Below are 20,797 nucleotides of genomic sequence, written 5' to 3'. Positions count from 1 at the left end.
TCCAGGAACACCTTGAAATGGGCAATGTGCTTTGGGTAGGAGACCTACAATTTCCTCAAAGAAACCACGGCACAAAAGTGACCCACAGAGGAGGTAACCAACGGCTGTAAATACTTGGTGGCAAAAACTGATGTCATACCTTCTGTACAGGAGACACACACCCAAATAAAACTTGTCAAAATAGCAGAGAAAAAAATACAGCAGACATCCAGTACCATTCTGTTACAGAAATATTTCTATCCCAAAGCCAGGGACCTCTCTGGAACACTGCCTTTATTTCCATGTTTCTTGGAAGATGTTTGAGTGCACTCACATGTGTCTCAACAAACTTCCAGTCCCTGCTCTAAACCCTGTGGCTCCTCAGCAAAACCCAAAGACAAGTGTCCGTTTTCCTTCCAAATGGGAAATTTCCTGACCTACCGAAACCAGCATCAAATCCACTTATTATGAGACAGCTGATTACAGGTGAAGCCCTCCAGTCCCAGGATGACTCCCCTCCTGCAGGAGCGGGAAGGATGGGCATAACACTGGCCTTCCAGACCACATCTCCAGGCAGTTCAAAACCATTGCTGCTAAGGTGAGCCATGATAAAAATCGAAACCAAGTATCTCTGAAAAGTGTACATGTCAAGAGCCACACCTCGAACCAGACTCAGCAGAAATGGACGTTGCAAGGTTTGTTCAGAGACCTCCTCTCCATGCCCCCTCTCCCGGGGACCTTCCTCCTTGCACTAGGGGCCCACAGCCAATGGACCACTCCCTTACCTCTAGCCCAGTGCATTTTCAGGAACAGCTCCCAGATTCTACCAGACCCTGAAATGTATTCACTGAATGCACTATTTCTTCAAATGATCATAAATCACCTGACTATAACAACAATTGTTTTAAAAGTGTTCTCTCTCTCTGTTGGGAATCGTACCATGAGTTTGAGCAAGCAGCTTTGCTTCTCTCTACTGCAATCCTATCATTTGCAACATGTTAACAATTACTGTGTTCACCCATAGCATTGTTGTAAAAAGCCTTAAGACCCACTTCATGTAGCCTGCCTGGAGCACAGACCCTGTCACATGGCAAACGTCCACTGAAGGTGAGTTATCTGTAGCTATTAGTACCTAGCACTCCAGTGAACAAAAGGAGTCGATCAGGTCTCATCGTATCACCATGAAAGGATGTCCATGTAGACTGCGCAGTGGGAGTAGGGGGACTTAGTGTTTATCAGGTACTATTTTGTATTTTACAAAGTGTACATACATATTTGTAGGTACACTGGAAAAGATCTGGAAGGAAATACACCCAGTGTTAAAAGTGACTACCCCAAAGACACATTCATCCAAACACACAACAGAAAAACACTATCTTTCTGTCTTCCATATGATTTGAACTATTTTCAATAAGCATCTATGGCTTTTGTAAAGTTTTTGAAAGGAATTTATTGCAATTTTTTCTGGAGAAACAAGCAGGAGCATGAGAAAGGTGGAAACAGAAGGTAAAATGGAATGGGACTCAATGGAATTGAGTCCAAGCCAGGCTCAGCAGGCACACGAACCACGCACCTCTCACTACAACTCAACACCAGCTCTCTCTTCTCTTGGCCCAATGGCCCAAGACTTAGAGATAAAATGTTTTTTTGTGATCACATCAGTCACACCAAGGAGCTTGGAACCACCCTTCCAAACTCCTCTGGTTCTGTGTACCTGCCCGGGGCTGTTAGCTTTCCTCCTGTGTCTTTGGCTGGCCTGTAATCCCCTAGTGGTGGAAATGCACCCTGACACTTAGCCATCATCCCCACAACACTCAGTACTGCATAGAGACCAGGGCAGTGATGTCCACTCGGACTGTGATTCTACTTATACAGCAAAGGACCAGGGACCAGATGTGACTTGTCTTTGGTAACTCACCAGCTGTTGCTTGAACCAGAACAAAGCCAGGTCTCCTGATGCCCAGAAAAGAACTAGTGCCTCTCCCACTAGAAAAGTGATGAAAATGTTTTGCTTGCTGTGAAAAGATGCACTACTGGAGAAGATGGGTGCAAGTTCTCATGGAGGCACTCAGCCCAGATCACCAGGAAACAGGGCTGCCAGATGAGACACTCTGCCCAGATCACCAGAAAACAGGGCTGCCGGATGAGACACTCGGCCCAGGTCAACAGGAAACGGGGCTGCCGGATGAGACACTAAGCTCGTCCACCAGAAAGGAAATCTGCCTGGGCAGTGGAGGGAAATTCACACAGCGCAAGGACAGCAACAGCATGAACAAAACAAAAAATACCTGCCTGGAAAGCCATAGCCTGGCTAGCAAATTCGAAACAGAGCCACAATCCTAGCAGCACACATCACTGCAACACAGAGCTTCAGTCAGTGTGCGCACACTTTAAGTAGAAATGTAAAATATCCATGTTTTTGGAACAAGCGGGCTATTTTTGTGTGTGTGTGATGTCAAGGAAAACAGCTGAGAAAAAACTGTTGGCAAGGAAATAGAAATAGGCGCCCTTACACATTGACAGTGAGATAACGGTATGGCCCTAACGGAAGGGAATCCAGCAACACCCATCAATATTTAAAAAGCGCAGATCCCTGGATCCCACAATTTCATTTCTAGCAATGCATCCTATGAACATATTCATGCAAATATGCAAGAATTATGTACAACTCAGCATTGATTAATCCAGACGGTTGGGAACAGCCTAAATACTTACCAGTGGGGAACTGGTGGAGAACCGTGTTTATCTTATGCCAACATCTGTGTTTTTAAAAACAAGACACATAGGCTGAGCACAGTGGTTCATGCGTGTAATCCCAGCACTTTGAGAGGCTGAGGCAGGTGGATCACGAGGCCAAGATATCCAAACCATCCTGGCCAACATGGTGAAACCTCGTCTATACTGAAAATACAAAAATGATCTGGGTGTGGTGGCGCACACGGGTAGTCCCAGCTACACAGGAGGTTGAGGCAGGAGAATCGCTTCAATCCAGGAGGCAGAGGTTGCAGTGAGCCGAGATCACGCCAGCCTGGTGACAGAGCAAGACTCTGCCTTGGAAAAACAAACAAACAAACAAACAAACACTGGCAACAGTGGTCACAGGGCAGTGATGGGAGTAGGACTGCCTTTCACTCTCCAGTACATTTTGAATGTCGCTCATATTACATATTCAAAATATATGACTACAGCAAATATTTTCAAAGTAACTATGAAAAACTGGGAAAATAATATCATCTAACACACAGAACTGCTGTATAATTAAAGGATGGAAAATCATTAGGCACTATCAGAGTTCAAAGGAAGAAAGATTAATTCTAGCTTGGATGTCAGAGCGGGGATCATGGAAAGGAAGTGAGTATTTCACGTCTTGAAGGATGGAGAAGATTTAAAGAGGCAGAAGTGTGGAGATGATGTCCCAGAAGGAGATAAGAACATAGGCGAAGATGATGAAGAGATGAGAAGGTATAAATTCTAAGTGCAGCTCTCAGGCTGGGCTTCAGAACAGGGCTTAGGCAACAAGCTGGAGTGCAAGGCTCATGGCGGGAATGGAAACACTGAGACCCAAACTTGCATATCACGCCCTGATCATGAGCCTAGAATGCCAAGCCAGGGAACCCGTCCTTGATCTTAACAATGAAAAATCACTGGGCCGGGTGTGGCGGCTCATGTCTGTAATCCAGTGCTTTGAGAGGCTGAGGTGAGAGGACTGCTTGAGGCCAGGAGTTTGAAACCACTCTGGACAACACAGCAAGACTGTCCTTACAAAGATTTAAAAATTAACTAGGCAGGATAGCACACCTGTAGTCCCAGCTACTCAGGAGGCTGAGGCGGGAGGATCACTTGAGCCCAGGAATTTAGGGTGACAGTGAGCTGTCATGGCACGCCTGCATTCCAGCCTGAGCCACAGAGCAAGGGCATGTCTCAAAAATCAAATCAAATGAAATAAAATCACTACAAGCTTGTATAGACATAAAGTATAATATCATACCATATATGATTTAATCCAGCTATATAATATAAATTAGAGGGGGGAAAGAGAAATTAGGAAGCTATTATAAGAAAACAAGACTCAACTAAGACATCAGCAAAGGCCCTGGGCTCACAGCACTATCTTTATATAAAGGAATGAACTACTACATTTATTTTCATGGCATCACCAACTCAGATACAGGCTACAGTATTCTGGAACCATCTCTGTATCAGTCAAATCAGATGGCCATAACACCTTAGGCAAATACCATAAAAAACACCATAGGCTGTGTGGTTTAAACATTAGTTTATTTCTCATAGCTCTGGAGGCTGGAAGTCCAAGATCAAAGTGTCGGCCAACTCAGTTCCAGGACAGGGACCTCTTCCTGGCTTGCAGACAGCCACCTTTCTTCTTGTTTCCTCACACCAGGTCAGTGCGAGCTCTCTGCTTTTTTTTTTTTTTTTTTTTTTGAGACAGTGTCTCACTCTGTCACCAGGCTGGAGTGCAGTGGCACAATCTCAGCTCACTGCAACCTCCAACTCCCTGGTTCGAGCAACTCTCCTGCCTCAGCCTCCCGAGTAGCTGGGATTACAGGCCCGTGGCACCACACCCAACTAATTTTTGTATTTTTAGTAGAAACAGGATTTCAGGATGGTCTCAATCTCCTGACCTCATGATCTGCCCACCTCGGCCTCCCAAAGTGCTGGGATTACAAGTGTGAGCCACCACTCCTGGCCTGGTTTCTCTTCTTCTAAGGGCACTAATCCTGTCAGACCAGGGCCCACGCTCATGACCTCATCTAACCCTAATCACCTCCCAAAGCTCCTTCCCCCTAATACCATCACACTGGCAGTTAGATCTCCAGTACTAGAATCTGGGGGAGACATAAACATTCAGTTTATAACAATGTCTTTTCAATCCTGTTGAAAAAAACAACCAAATGAGTAGGCATCAAAGTACCTTATATGTAAACAAGTCAGGACTTTTCATATTTCTGCTAACACATTTAGGTCAATTTAAAATGTCTGATAGCAAGAGTCAGAAGCAAAGACAAATGAAAGTTAATTATTCTGCATTTTAGGCCCACATTGAGCTGTCTTCCAATGACATTGTGGCACAAAGAACACTGCTTTCTATTCCTGGTTTTGCCACCAAAAAAGCTGGAACATTTCCCTGTATTTCCGTTTATCTCTAAAATCACTTGGTTGACCTAGCAGAACTCCAAGGTCCCTTCCATTCACAAATTCCACAAATAACTTCCTACCAACAGAGGCTACACAAATAAACTACACTGACGAAGGGGAAAGGTAACACTAGCAAACAATGAGATACACACAAGGTAAGACGTATAGAGAACTGGATCAACCACAAACTGGTGGACGATGAGCCGGCGGTGCATAAAAACACATTCCCTAAGGATGGACAAAGAGGCAATGGCGCCGAGGTAGTATTGTTGAAGATTTCCTCTTTTAAATCTTCAAGATAAATGGCCCCATTGTTCATATTCATTCTGATTCCATGTGAATGTGAAAACTTCCTCCAGGGGACACAGACATCTAAAATCTTCCCAAGGTATCCAATTTGTCACTTGATGTTTTTTCTGACAAGAAAAATGAGGGACTGAATATACAAACAGACCATGCCTGATCATATGTAGAAAGACAGAACTCAGACCACAACCTATGGCTGCCCACCCAGGAAACCAATCCCCTATCTACAGTCAACAGCCAGGAGGCCAGCCAGGCTAGCACATCAGACAGGAAGCCAGACTGCTCTCTCTCCACAACCCAGAAACTAAACCACAACTCTGTCCCAGGTGACCAGGACTTGACTCAAAACTGACAGCCACCCTAATTTTGGCCCCTGTTTCCAGTTAGGATCATTCAGAGAAAGCCAAATATGCCCCTAACCAATCACATAGGACACCCCACTTCTGCACAGTCGCCTCCAGCCCCCACAACAGCTTCCACTGGGAGCCGTTCTTTCCATCCTGAAGCTTCCCCACTCCTCATCCGCCATTCACTTGCATGTCAGTCTCTGCCACACGCAAGTGACGGTGCCGACTCTCTTGCCACAGCAGCTCTGAGAAAGTCGCCTCTGCCTGTCTCATGTGGGCGGCTTTCCTTCATTTTCCCCAAAAAATAAGTCTTAAATGAGGGGCTTCTCACTATATGGCCAAGCTATACAATTCAGAAGCCCAGCATGGCAGATTCCAAGCCTGGAAAGACCATACACCCCTCAGGTCCTCTTTCCACAAAACACAGCTTCCTTCAGTTCTTCAGTCACTCCCACCAACCAGGGAAGGAACCACGTGTTATGGAAAGATCAAGGGCCTTGAAGTCAAACTTCTGGGTTCATCAAGTACTTCATCTTTCAACTTAAGAAATGACATGGCCTTGGCCAGGCGTGGTGGCTTGCACCTGTAATCCCAGCACTTGCGGAGGCTGAGTTGGGTGGATCACCCAAAGTAGGGAGTTCAAGGCCAGGGTAACTAACATGGAAAAACCCCGTCCCTACTAAAAATACAAAATCAGCCTGGCGTGGTGGCGTATGCCTGTCATCCCAGCTACTCGGGAGGCTGAGGCAGGAGAATCACTCGAACCTGGGAAGCAGAGGTTATGGTGAGCCGAGATCGCACCACTGCACTCCAGCCTGGGCAAGAAGAGCAAAACTGTCTCAAAAGCAAAACGAAACAAAACAAATGATGTGACCTTGAACAATTTTCTCAACTTCTCTAAGCCTCTATCTTCAATAACATAATTTTACCTCCAAGATTGCATTAAATGGAATCCCACAGGAAAAACAGCCGACAAATATTAGGGGCCCAACAGCTGTGCGCTGCTACTGCCACCCCACTTTACCCCAAGGGAGAAGCGCAAGATGTCCAGAAAAAGCCTGTTCATACCTACACCTCAGCATCCTGTGTTCACACAAGGCGCAGTGGCATCCAGACTTACCGGGGTCACCCAAATACAAGCCATGTTTTGGTTTTTCAACTTAGGTACACATGGCTTCTAACGTTCACCATATATGATCCATAATTTAGAAGAGATTTTCCTACACTACCCTGTGGTTCTATTTTAGCAGACTTAGATGTGCCATAATAGCTCACTCTCTTAAGCCCTCTTCAGTATCAAAAACAAAATTTTCATCTGTAACACAGTTATCAGCAGTGAAAGTGGAAAACGTACCTAGGAGTCAAAATGACCCTCTGCCCCGCCCCACCCCGCCCCACCCTACAAAAAGCTGTTCAGGAGTATTTGGGCTGCTTATGAGAACGCTGTCTGTATTCCCAGGGACAGACACATGCCTACCCTGGTTAGAAGCTGCGCAGCTCACCCTCCAGGGTAGAAAGCTCCCCACAACCCCTACCCAAGAAGAGAAGCAAATGGGGTGGCCAGGCTCCAGGATGTGGACTGTTTAGTGTGGTTTCTGCAGTCCAGGTCACCGCCATGGGTGAAGCTCTTCCTTCTTTTCCACCCAAGTGGCCAAGGTCCTACGGCTGCTGTGGGGCCTCTTCCCTATGAGTCAGCCCAGGCATTCCCCTTCCCCTTCCTTCTGTTTTTTTGAGACGAAGTCTCGCTCTGTCACCCAAGCTGGAGTGCAGTGGCATAATCTTAGCTCACTGCCACCTCTGCATCCTGGGTTCAAGCAATTCTCTTGCCTCAGCCTCCCAAGTACCTGGGATTACAGGCACCCGCCAACAAGCCCAGCTAATTTTCATATTTTCAGTAGAGACGTAGTTTCAACTTGTTGGCCAGGCTGCTCTCAAACTCCCGACCTCAGGTGATCCACCTGTCTCGGCCTCCCAAAGTGCTGGGATTACAGGCATGAGCCACTGCGTCTGGCCGAGTCAGCCCAGCCATCCTGACTTTTTGTTCTGGCAAAATTACTCTCTTCCACGTCTACCTTCCAAGTAGCTAAATCAGAGATCTGGCCTTGGGTCAGGCTTGAAGAATCCCTGTTTTTGGTCTTCAAGAGGTCCTACCAGGGTCTGCGACAATTCCAAGACTTGTGTTCTTAAAGAGGAAAGAAACCTCACATACACGGCTCTCGCAGAGCTCAGGCGAGCCCGTATCGGAGGCAAGGCTTGGGAGGCGGCCCTAAGGTTTGGGTGTGCCATCTATGATAACAGCTAAGAGATCTGAAGCTAGCTGTCTGGGTTCAAACCTCAATTCCAACAGCACTGGCTGTGTGATGTTAGACGACGTCCTCAGCCTCTCTGTGGTTCAGTTTCCTCACTGTAAAAGGGCCACAATAAGAGAGCTGCTCTAAAAATTAAGTCAATTGGTGCATATAAGGTATTCAGAATAATGCTTGGCACATGGGGGACTTCAAAAGACACATATTGAACAGAGTAACTTAGCAATTAGTAAATATACTCATGCAGGCCAGGCGCCGTGGCTCATGCCTGTTATTCCAAAACTTTGGGAGGCTGAGGCGAGAGGGTCACTTGAGCTCAGGAGTTTGAGACTAGCATGGGCAACACAGCAATATTCCATCTCTAAAACTGTGTGTAACATACATGTCTATATACACTCAAATGTTCACAGTGTATTTATAGTATACAAAATAGCTGGAATACAGAGTTAACTATTCACAATGGTTACTTCTATAGAAGGGGGATTGCAAATTTCAGCTTTTTACCCCACACATATATTCTTGTATCATCTGAAATATTTAAGCAAATTGTATGTAGAAATTTGCCCCGAAACACATAGCAGAACAATGTAGTTTTCACTCAAAAATCTTCAAATCGTGATGGAATTGTCCTGTGAAAGTAAAGCTATAGAGATGAAAAGCCTCCCTCCAGCCTAAATGCTCGTTCATATGGCCTATAGTACACAAAACAATGCAGACACCCCAATCCTTTCCCCACTGTCATAAGAATTTTTCAGTGAACTGCATTCCCCTTTACAAACTAGATGACAGTTAGAGTTACCAGGGAAGAACGTGGATCCAGTTCTGCTTTTTCAAAGGCCAATGTTCCTCCCATAATAGCAATGCATTCTTCAACCGGTCAACTGCCCCCAACACCTGAGCTCTCTGTTGTACACAACTCAACGAGGCCTGGGAGAAAACAGGTGCAAGTTTCACTTAGTAACAAAACATCCCACCTGATTCCTCTGCTGGGCTAGTTCTCAAGTCATCTTTTTCTAAGCTTTCATTCGGCTCTACCACACGTACCTAGGCTGGGTAAAACACTTTACCGGGTTTTTTTTTTCGAGACGGAGTTCACTCGGTGGCCCAGGCTGGAGTGCAGTGACGTCATCTCGGCTCAGAAGCCAGCGCCCGGGTCCATGCAGCCCCCTCCGCGGCAGACGCGGGGAGCCGGGGAGCAGTGGGGACAGGCCCCTACCGGCAGGGTGACCGGGACCCCCGCGCGGGCCCACGTGGTATCGCAGCAGGCGCGAAGCCCCCGGTGCCACCCGAGGCCGAGACAAAGCCCAGGCGCAAGGACTCCGGATCCCGACCTCGGACCCTGCGGAGCCCAACTCGGAGCCGCCACGCCCGGGGCAGAGACCCCCGCCCGGTCCGGAGACCTCGTTGCCCGTTTTCACCTCAGACCGCCGCCTACGAGTGCTCGCTCCTCGCCGCGGCGCCTGGGCCGACTGGAGCGCAGCTGAGCAGCCGACAGAGCCGCGGCAGCCTCAACAATGGAGTCCCGGGGCGGGGCCGCTGCCGCGGGTTCAGCCCGTGTTCAACGCTCAGGATCCGGCTGGGATCAAGGAGCTGCAGCTGGCGCGAGGCTGCGGCCGGAACACACACCACGCTGGGACACAGGGCCCCGCCTGCCGCCCGCCGCACCGCCTCCAGCAGGGCAGGGCGTCCAGGGCCCGCCGCCCGGCCAATGGGGAGCGAGCCGCGCGGAGAGGGCGGGGCCTAGGGGAACAAATGGAGGTTGGGCGGGGCGGCGCTGGGATTGGGCGTACAGGTTTCCGCGGGAGGACCGGACCGAAGAGCTGGCCGGATCCTGGCCTCCTAGAAGACCCAGCTCAACGTCCACCTGCAGTCTGCTCTACAGGACGCGCTCATCTCAAGCCCAGAACTCAGGCTTTTAGGGCAGAGAGCGAGAGACAGGCTTGCTTTACAAAAAGTGAAACTGAGGTCCAAGGAATAGGATTGCCTGCTGCCCGAAGTCACGTAGTCCCATTCACTCATTCACTTTGTGATTCAGCAAACATTTGGAAGCACGTATGGTGGGCTTTAGGACTGAAGTAGGGAGGGGCGCGGTGGCTCGCACCTGTAATCCCAGTACTTTGTGGGGCCGAGGCAGATGGATCACTTGAGGCCTCGGGTGGCACCGGGGGCTTCGCGCCTGGCCAACAAGATGAAACCCCATCTCTGCTAAAAATACAAAAACTTAGTCGATCGTGGTGGCGCATACTTGTGGTCCCAGCTACTGGGACCTGTGTAAAACAGGACCTGCACCCTGAAGGCACTCACTCGGGGAGGCTGTTGGGATGGGTGGATGCACCTTTAAGGTCTTCATGGTGGCTGGGGCTGACCCCATCCCCATCGCTCTTCCCACACACACCTGAACACTCATCACTCCCACGCTCGCACCCACCACTGAAAGCCTGGCCCCTAATCTGATTTGCCTCACAAGGTCTCCAGATGAACAACGCATGCTTCCCTACCTCTCCCCTGCTAGGGCCCCACCGTGTTCTGGGATGTACTCAGGGATCAGGAGAACAAAACCTCAGGGAGTGAAAGGACATTCCAGGGTGCAGGCCTCTGCATCCCCCTCCATGCCCTCACCCCTGCCTGACACACCCTCACCCCTGTACCTGGCCAGCTCCTACCAACCCTTAAATTCTCACCAAGTTCTGTGGTGGCAGCCACACCTTAAAGTGGCTGATCCCCCAATAACCTATGCCCTTGCATAGTCTTCCTGACCTTGGGTACGAGCAAAACCGGTGACTGGCTTCTAACCCATAGAGCCTGGCAAAAGCAATGGGATGTCACTGTCACAGTGCGTCACCTTCTCACACTTGAGAGAAAGGTTCCGCCTGCAGGCGCTGCCGGAGGGAGATAATGTGCTGAGAAAAGACCTTTGGAGCGGCCCCGTAGGCAAGGAAGCAAAAAGCTGGGCCCTTGCCAACTGGGTCGCAGGAAATGGATTCTGCCCTGGTGGAGCCTCAGATGAGGATGCAGCCCAGCTGCTTAGCGTGAGATCCCAAGCACAGGACCCACTAAAATGTGCTCAACTCCTAGTTTGCCAAAATTGGCTTAAAAGTGTGTGTTGTTTTAAGCTTCTAAGTTTTTAGTTATTGCCTGTGAAAGTGTTAAAATATGAGACAGTAACTTAGGTCCCTTCCCCATCACACACATTCTTCTTTCTGGCATTCATCACAATTATAGTTATTGATTGAAAATCTCCCTCTTGACTGGGTGCAGTGGCTCAGGAGTTCCAGACCAGCCTGGCCAACGTGGTGAAACCCCATCTCTACTAAAAATACAAAAATTAGCTAGATGTGGTGGTGCAATCCTGTAATCCCAGCTACTCTGAAGGCTGAGGCAAGAGAATTGCTTGAATCCAGAAGGCAGAGGTTGCAGCGAGCCGAGATGACACCATTGCACTCCAGCCTGAGTGACAAGAACAAAACTCTCTCAAAAAAAAAAAAAAAAAAAAAAAAAATTGTCTCTTGCCACTAGCATGAAGGTCCCATGGGAAGAAAAATGGAAACTCTTTCTCATAACAGTACCCCAAATGCCCAGCACGGTGTAGTTCTAGGGCAGTTGGTCGATGGTGGACGCTGCTGGTTGGAGGGCCCAGCTGGCCCTCCCAGCTGCCTTCTCCCTGGTCAGGTTCCATTATAGAGAACAGAATAGTTTCTTGCCTTTCTGGAGTCCCTCTTAGTGGGGATTGGCCAAGTGACATTGTCCTGCCCCGGGACACATAAGTGGAAGTTGGCTGAAAGGTTTCTAGCCATGGTGTGCTGGGGTGATTTGAACCAGGACATGAGAGCTGACCATCCATTGTTCGAGAATTCTGCAAGTTGGTTGTTCAACACATTCAATACTTCAAAATATCAAATAATATAAACTCGCAAATTAAAAAATGCATTAGACTAGATGCAGTGGCCCACGTCTAACACATTGGAAGCCTGAGGCAGGAAGATCACTTGAGCCCAGGAGTTCAAGACCAGCTTAGGCAAAAAAGGAAGACCCTGTCTCCACAAAAAATTTTAAAATTAGCTAGGTATGGTGGTGTGTGCATGCAATCCTAGCCACTCACGAGGCTGAGGTGGGAGGATCGCTTGAGCCATCTGTTCAAGGCTCCCATGAGCTATGATAGTGCCACTGCACTCCAGCCTGGGTGACAGAGCCAGACACTATCTCAGAAATAAACATTTTTCATATATCAATAAATTTATAATAAATGTATATTTATATATACATTTATGTATTACAATTATATATTTAGACGTAAATATATATTTCTTGTTTTATTTATTCATTTATTTTGAGACGGAGTTTAACCCTTGTCACCCAGGCTGGAGTGCAATGACGCAATCTGGGCTCACCACAACCTCCACCTTCCGGGTTCAAGTGATTTTCCTGCCTCAGTCTCCTGAGTAGCTGGGATTACAGGCACACACCACCATGCCTGGCTAATTTTTGTGTCTTTAGTAGAGATGGGGTTTCTCCATGTTGGTCAGGCTAGTCTCGAACTCCTGACCTCAAGTGATCTGCCCACCTCGGCCTCCGAAATTGCTGGGATTACAGGTGTAAGCCACTGTGCCCAGCCTATATGATATATTTATATATTATAATTATGTATATTAATTTTATATAATTATATATAAATATAAATATAAAAACTTTCCTTGCCTTCTCTTGTTTCTACCTACAGTCAGTCCCATAACTTCAAATACATGTAATAACTTCAAAGTATATTTATATATATATTTTTTTGTTTTTGAGACCGAGTCTCACCCTGTAGCCAGGCTGGAGTGCAATGATGCAGTCTCAGATCACTGCAACCTCTGACTCCCGAGTTCAAGCGATTCTTCTGCCTCAGCTTCCCAAGTAGCTGGGCTTATAGGCTTCCAGCACCACGTCCAACTAATTTTTGTATTTTTAGTAGAGACAGGGTTTTGCCATGTTGGCTAGGTGGTTTTCGAACTCCTGACTTTAATTGATCTCCCACCTCGGCCTCGTAAAGTGCTGGGAATACAGGCACGAACCACCTTGGCCAAAATATTTTTCTGTTTCCAAGCACTTTACATGAGAGGAAAGCGGAGAATAAATCATCTGGCACTCTACTGTAAAAAAAATCTTTGTGCCTCTCTTCTTTTCATCTTTCCTAAGGGGACATATTACCAAAATGTCTTTAGGTTGAGGTCCCCACGTGAAAACTTTACAGGGTGCTGTGTTCTCAGCCACCCTCCTGTCTTTTCCTTGTCCTGGTATTTTAGAACTGTCTGGGGATGACCCAGGATACCCACAGTGGCCATGTCTATTAGAGGGTCTAGTGAGTATTAGCCCCAGGGTCATCTCATCGCCAAGGACAGCCTGAGGTAGGGGGTAGAGTCTCTCAGGGGAGTAGCTGGATGCTCTTGGCCTTAGAGGAATCTCCTAGTATAGTTTCATCTAAAATGGTGACCCCTTTGGGTTATTAAAATTTTAGGACATTAAAATGAATGGACAATACAACGTAATGTGATTAAAGCTAGGTCATTAAAACTGTTCCTCCAGCCGGAGTTTTTATTCCTCGGAGACACATTGACGGTCTGCCAACGGGATGGTGATATTGAGAGGAAAAGGCAGAAATGGTTTCTGCTCTCTAGATTGTCTCAGACTTGTGAAGAGAGAAAAACTGTCCCAAAGGACAAGGAAAACCCACCCCAGAGAGGATGTGCAACAACCTGAACATGAAAATGCACTGAACGCACACAGGAGGACAAAGAGCAGTGCCAGTGCCTCCTAGGTAGTCACTGAGTACTTTACTGAACAGGATGGGTGTCCCGAGGGATAGAATGGCCTGCTGTGACACTTAGAAAGGTCTGTGTTGGAGTCAGCACTGCCCCTCCCTGAATTTGTTACCTTGAAAAGGCTTGTCGGCTGATTTGAGTTTCAGTTTTTCATTGACTGTAAGATACATTTTACCTGTACAGCTTGAAAGATAAACATACTATTTCCAAAGAGGCAAAGTAAAATGATGTATTTTATTTACTAAAAATTCGTATTTATTTCTTCCCCGGAGTGAGTGTAGTAAGTTTTAAAGGTCTGTTCTTTTTAAGGGTAATTTCAAATGGAATTGTAGGACTTAGCTTTGTCAATGCTACTGGTGAAATAAAAGTGTGATAGATAAATTGATGATTTATAAAGATTCACCAAAATGTCAGTTTCCCTCTTGTAGCATGGTGAAGAATTAATGACAGTGGACACATCTGTATCCTCTTCTCTGGATATCTGAGGGTTTTGTTTTTGTTTTTGTTTTTTTTGGAGACACTGTCTTGCTCTGTAGCCTAACTGGAGTGCAACGGCGCCATCTCTGCTTACTGCAACCTCCGCCTCCCAGGTTCAAGTGATTCTCCTGTGTCAGCCTCCCGATTAACTGGGATAATAGGCACCCACCACCACACCCAGGTAATTTTTGTATTTTTAGTAAACACGGGGTATTAGGCATGGCACAGTGGCTCAGGCCTGTAATCCCAACACTTTGGGAGGCCAATGTGGGCGGATCATGAGGTCAGGAGGTCCACAGCAGCCTGACCAACATGATGAAACCCTGTCTCTATTAAAAATACAAAAAAATTAGCTGAACCTGGTGGCAGGCACCTGTAATCCCAGCTACTTGGGAGGCTGAGGCAAGAGAATTGCTTGAACCTGGGAGGTGGAGGTTGCAGTGAGCCAAGATGTTGCCACTGCACCCCAGCCCAAGCGACAATGTGAGACTCCGTCTCAAAAAACAAACAAACAAACAACAAAATGACAGGGTTTTGATATGTTGGTCAGGCTGGTCTCAAACTCCTGACCGCAGGTGATCGCCCTCCTCAGCCTCCCAAGTTGCTGGGATTACAGGCGTGAGCCACCATGCCCTGTCCACTCTACTTTCTTTTTATTTCCTAAATTTTAATATGTTTGAGTTTGTCTGTTCCTTTATTACTGTTTTCTTACATAAAAGAAATTCTGCCTAATCCTTCGTAAAAAAAAAAAAATCTTCCTGTGACTTCTGAAAGTGTTCTGGTTTTATCTTTCATATTTGAATATATAATAAGTTGATTATGGTTCATGGAATAGAGAAGAATGCAATGCATTTTCCCAAGTAGATGCCAGCCTGGTTTGTCTCATATTTTAAAATGCATGTGATTTCTTTTTCTAGTCTATAGTGCCTACTCTATCATTCATCAACTTTCCATATGAATGCTGGGTCATTAACACTTTTTTTTCCCTTTGATCTGCTTGCTCATCTTTCTGCTAATACTGTGCTGTCCTTAATATTTTCCTTTGAAAATCTTAGAAGTATGTTAGACAAGCCATCACTCTTTTTTGAGATGACTAAAAATCATTAGACATTTGTCATTTTTACTACGTAAGAAAAAGTAGTTTTTCTTTCCTAGAAACAACCTGAGCTGGGAATTTCTGTGATTTCATAGGAATAACATCTGGAAGTAGTGATATAAATGTCATTTTAAAAAACATGTGTTGCATTTCCTCTTATTCTTTACTACCTTGATATTGTGCAATAGAAATTTTTAAAATTGTGGCATTAGTATTACCAAATATCAATTATTGGTTTGATTTACTACTCAGTTAAATTTAATGAGCCTACTCTGTCTTGGTGTAATCACATGGCATGGGCTCAACTCCTCAGTTAACATGTGACTGCACGTGTAAAATATTGTCTACCAGGGAAACTCATTGAACACTTAGTGTTCAGACTGTGTTTTGGTGTCTGGTTCCCTAAGCACCACTGCAGTGACACAAAATAATGGACCTTCAGCAGAAAAAGTTTTGGCAAATATATTGCATAAGCCATTTAGATGCAGTGAGTCATTCTTATTACTTGGGTTGGTGGAATCCCTTTCAAAATGTAAATTACTAATACAAACAAAGATGGAACTTTGTGAGCAGACGTTTTTAAGAATAAGTAGTCTCAGGACTGATAATATTAACTCCCTTATGCGCATCAGGTAGGACTTTATTATGACAGATACTAGAAATGTACAAAGTGAAGTTGAAAGGTAACTCCTAGCAGCACATCTTACTCCCTGGATTCTCTAATAAGATGGGTGTTTCTACTTTGCTGTTGCCTTTTTGAATAGTTCAATTCTAGCATTCGTACTGCTGTGTGGGAGGGAGTATGTGTGAACAGAGTAAGAGTTGTGACAATCAAGTCAGAGAATAAATGCTTGGAAATTTTAGATTCATGTAAACAGCTTATGGATTGAGTATAGATTCCCAGTGCTGTCAGTCCCACCCATCCTTCTATCCACATGTGTGGGATGTTCTAGGACTCCGTGGCTTTTGAGAATGTGGCTGTGAACTGTACCCAGGAGGAATGGGCTTTGCTAGATTCTTCTCAGAAGATTCTCTGCAGAGAAGTGATGCAGGAAACTTGCAGGAACCTGGCTTCTGTAGCTGAGAATGACAACACATTTCACTTAATTACAGAACTATTTCCCTATCATCAGTGCTATTTGTGATTTGGAATGTGGCAAGGGAATGATTTGGTGAAGAAATCAGGCATGGGCACTGTGTACAATGAACATTAAATCTAGTAATGTTTCTATAGTTTGTAATAATTTGTGAGAATTTTGTGGGTCTGTATTTTAGGAAACAAATGGAAAGGCCAGAATATTGAAGATCACTTTGAAAAACCTGGGAAAGAGATAAGATAATTTGCACTGAGAAGAGGAAATAAAGTCCTCTGAAGGAATCTTAGCTTGTCATGAACTTAAAAACAAGCGATCAAAACAAATAAGAGTCACTTGAAATTTATTTCTTTTTAGAAAAATTTCATCCAAAATGTAATGTACTTCAGCGTAGCAGTCAGTGTTTGGAAAACAGTTTACTTGAAAATAGTACTACAAAATTGTGTACATGAATGTTACTAATTTGGTCATAGCCATGCAGGTGGTAGCTGTGTTTTCAGTAGTAACCCATTTACTTTCAAATAATTCAGTCATGGCAAAAAAAAAAAAAAAAAAAAAAAAAAAGCATTTTCCTTGGTATTGGTAGCAGTGTAAGTCAAAGACCTATTAATAAGTAGAAAGTTATTAAACCAAGCTATAATAATGTGCTTGTCTTTTTTTTTACAGAAATCATATGATACAGAGACTGTGTGAAAGCAAAGAAGGTAGTCAATATGGCCAGTTGCCAGCCAAATTCCAAAGCTTGATCTGAATGAGAGCATTTCTCCTGGATTAAAGCAATGTGAATGAAGTATTTGTGGAAAAGTCTTTGTACATCATTCCCTCCTTAATAGGCACGTCCTAGCTCACTCAGGATACAAACCATATGGAGAGAAGCAATATAAATGTGAACAGTGTGGGAAACTCTTCTTTTCTGTTCCAGGTGTTAGAAGACACATGATAATGCACAGTGGAAATCCAGGTATACATGTATGATATGTGGGAAAGCTTTTTATTTTCTCAATTCAGTTGAAAGACATCAGAGAACTCATACAGGAGAAAAACCCTATAAATGTAAACAATGTGGTAAAGCGTTCACTGTTTCCGGTTGTTGTCTAATACATGAACGAACTCACACTAGAGAGAAACCCTACGAATGTAAGGAATGTGGAAAATCATTCAGATTTTCTTGTTCCTTTAAGACGCATGAAAGGACTCACACGGGAGAAAGACCCTATAAATGTACCAAATGTGATAAAGCCTTCAGCTGTTCCACTTCCCTTGGTTACTATGGAGGCATTCATACTGGAGAGAGACCCTATGAATGTAAACAATGTGGCAAAGCCTTTAGTGGTTTGAGTTCCCTTTGTAACCATGGAAGTACTCATACTGGAGAGAAAGCCTATGATTGTAAACCATGTGACCAAGCCTTCAGTCGCCTCAGTTTCCTTCACCTCCATGAAAGAACTCATACTGAAGAAAAACTCTATGAATGTCAGAGATGCGGTAAAGTCTACATTCGTTCCAGTCACCTTACTCGCCATGAAAGAAGTCATGATATAGAGGCTGGGTGTAGTGACTCAGCCTATAATCCCAGCACTTTGGGAGGCCAAGGAGTGTGTATTGCTTGAGCCCAGGAGTTTATAACCAGTTTGGATTAAAACAATGTGAAACAACCTGGGCATCATGGTGAAACCCTGTCTCTACAAAAACTAAAATAATGCCAGGCTGGGTGGCTCACGCCAGCTACTCAGGAGGCTGAGGCAGGAGAATGACGTGAACCCGGGAGGCGGAGCTTGCAGTGAGCCGAGATCGCACCAGTGCACTCCAGCCTGGGCGACACAGCGAGACTCCGTCTCAAAACAAATAAATAAATAAATAAATAAAAATAATTAGCTGGGCATGGTGGTACATTTCAGTGGTCTTAGTTCTTTTTCAAGGACATAAAAAGCAACGGGGCGTTGGGGGAAAGCCCTCTGCATGCGGATCACCAGGTCAGGAGATCGAGACCATCCTGGCCAACATGGTGAAACCTCGTCTCTACTAAAAATACAAAAAGTAGCTGGGTGTGGTAGCATATGGTTGTAATCCCAGCTACTCAGGAGGCTGAGGCAGGAGAATCACTTGAACCCAGGAGGCGGAGGTTTCAGTGAGCCGAGACTGTGCCACTGCACTCCAGCCTGGTGACAGAGTGAGACTCCATCTCTAAATAAATAAATCAATAAACAAACAAATAAATAAATAAAGCCCCTTGAATGTAAGAAATGTGTTAAAACATTGACTCTTTCCGATTCCCTCATAAACATGAAAAGGCTCACACTGCAGAGAAACCTTAAGAATGTAGGAAATGTGGTCAAGCCTTCAGATTTTCCTGTTTTTGAAGATTTGGGAGGACTCGGAGTGGAGAAAAGCCTTTTGAATTTAAATTTGTGGTAAGGCCTTCAGTTGTGTTAGTTCCATTTGAAGACTTGAGCTCCTTCCTGAGAAAAACCCTATGAACGTTCAGAATGTGGGAATGTTTCATTTCTCTCATCCCCACTCAAGGACAAATGAAAATGCACACTGTAGCTGGCTGGACCTTGTAAATACAAGAAGGTACCCAGGATTAAAACTCTAATAGTTTAGAATCTGCAAGAATATTTTCAGTTTTCACATTTACTTGAAAAGTCATGTGAAAACTCCCATGAGAAAGAAGCTCTATAAGTGAAGCTTTTCTAATTTGGAAAGCCTGATGCAAATTAATTATCGTGCAGTGTTTGAAAAAAGTGTATGAAATGTTACACAAGTTACAAGTATATTGTTTTTATCAGTGACTCATTCTTAAAGAGTCTTGAGTATGCATTTCACGTTGTTTTGCAGGGAAAGCTTGAAGTGAGAGTACTGTAAATGCTCTTTAAGCAGTAGTACTTGAGTTTCATAGATAATGATATTAAGTTTGTTGGTAGAATTTTTGTCTATTCCTTTGATAATTTGCTGGATTCATGGTTGAATTTTGATGTTTTTCTAATATGTAGGTAAGTTCAATTTTTTTATTTCATTATTATATTTTTTTGAGATGGAGTCTCAGTCTGTTGCCCAGGCTGCAATGCAGTGGTGCAATCTCGGCTCACTGCAACCTCCACCTCCTAGGTTTAAGCGATTCTCCTGCCTCAGCCTCCTGAGTACTTGAGACTACAAGCGCCTGCCACTACATCCAGCTAATTCTTTGTATTTTTAGTAGAGACAGGGTTTCGCCATGTTGGCTAGGCTGGTCTTGAACTCCTGACCTCATGATTTGCCTGCCTCGGCCTCCCAACGTGCTGGGATTACAGACATGAGCCACCGTGCCCGGCCAGGTAAGTTTCATTTGTATGTATTGCCCTGTGATTAATGGACCAGTGAATAATGATTGTGAATTGTTGAGATAGTCTTACTAGCCTCATTTGGTAAACTTTGATTATGCCTTGTCCATTATACACATTCCACTGTTTTTTATTAAAGGAAAAATTACTCTTGATGTAAAGATGTTTATTTTTTGCTAATACTGAGTTGGTATTAATTCCTAAGTACATAAAGTTTATCATGGAGTATCATCTCGTGAGTTATTTGCATCTGTTGCCCTTTATTCTTTATTATTTCTGTCTGTTATTTGGATCGTTCACTTTGAATGAAGGAGAGAGGACTGTCATAGGACGATACGTTGTAACCAATCTGAGGGAGGAAGCATTCAGTCTCTCAGTCACATATGATAACATTGGGCTTTTCATCGATGCCTTTGGTATTGTAGTAGATCGTATTACACCATTAAGGTATAGTAGTTTGTATATTGTATTTTAGAGTATTACAGTCTTACCAGTCAGTGTCACATGATTCAGTTCCCTACCAGCCAACAGACAAACCAATCACGTACTCCTGTAGGAAAAAAGGAACATCCTCAGCAGGGCACAGTGACTCACGCCTGTAATCCCAGCACTTAGGGAGGTCGAGGCGGGCGGATCACGAGGTCAGGAGATTGAGACCATCCTGGCTAACATGGTGAAACCCCGTCTCTACTAAAACTACAAAAAATTAACCGCGCGTGGTGGTGGACACCTGTAGTCCCAGCTTCTAGGGAGGCTGAGGCAGGAGAATGGCATGAACATGGGAGACGGAGATTGCAGTGAGCTGAGATTACACCACTGCACTCCAGCAAGGGTGATAGAGCGAGATGCTGTCTCAAAAAAAAGGAAAACAAAAAAGGAACATCCTCACTTCTTTAATGTGATACCACTCCCTGCTCCCA

The 20,797-nt window shown here is 45.0% G+C and overlaps 2 pseudogenes; both read left to right on the top strand.

Annotated features, from left to right (window-relative positions):
• Positions 1-515: 515 nt before the first annotated feature.
• Positions 516-9,836, top strand: LOC140713117 (uncharacterized; annotated as a pseudogene).
• Positions 9,837-10,911: 1,075 nt separating this feature from the next.
• On the top strand, positions 10,912-19,105 carry LOC140713116 (uncharacterized; annotated as a pseudogene).
• Positions 19,106-20,797: the final 1,692 nt, after the last annotated feature.

The sequence above is a fragment of the Chlorocebus sabaeus genome, chromosome 12, assembly GCF_047675955.1.
Source record: "Chlorocebus sabaeus isolate Y175 chromosome 12, mChlSab1.0.hap1, whole genome shotgun sequence".
Taxonomy (NCBI): Eukaryota; Metazoa; Chordata; class Mammalia; order Primates; family Cercopithecidae; genus Chlorocebus; species Chlorocebus sabaeus.
Note: the sequence above shows the minus strand (reverse complement) of the source record. Positions and strands in the feature narration are given on the sequence as shown.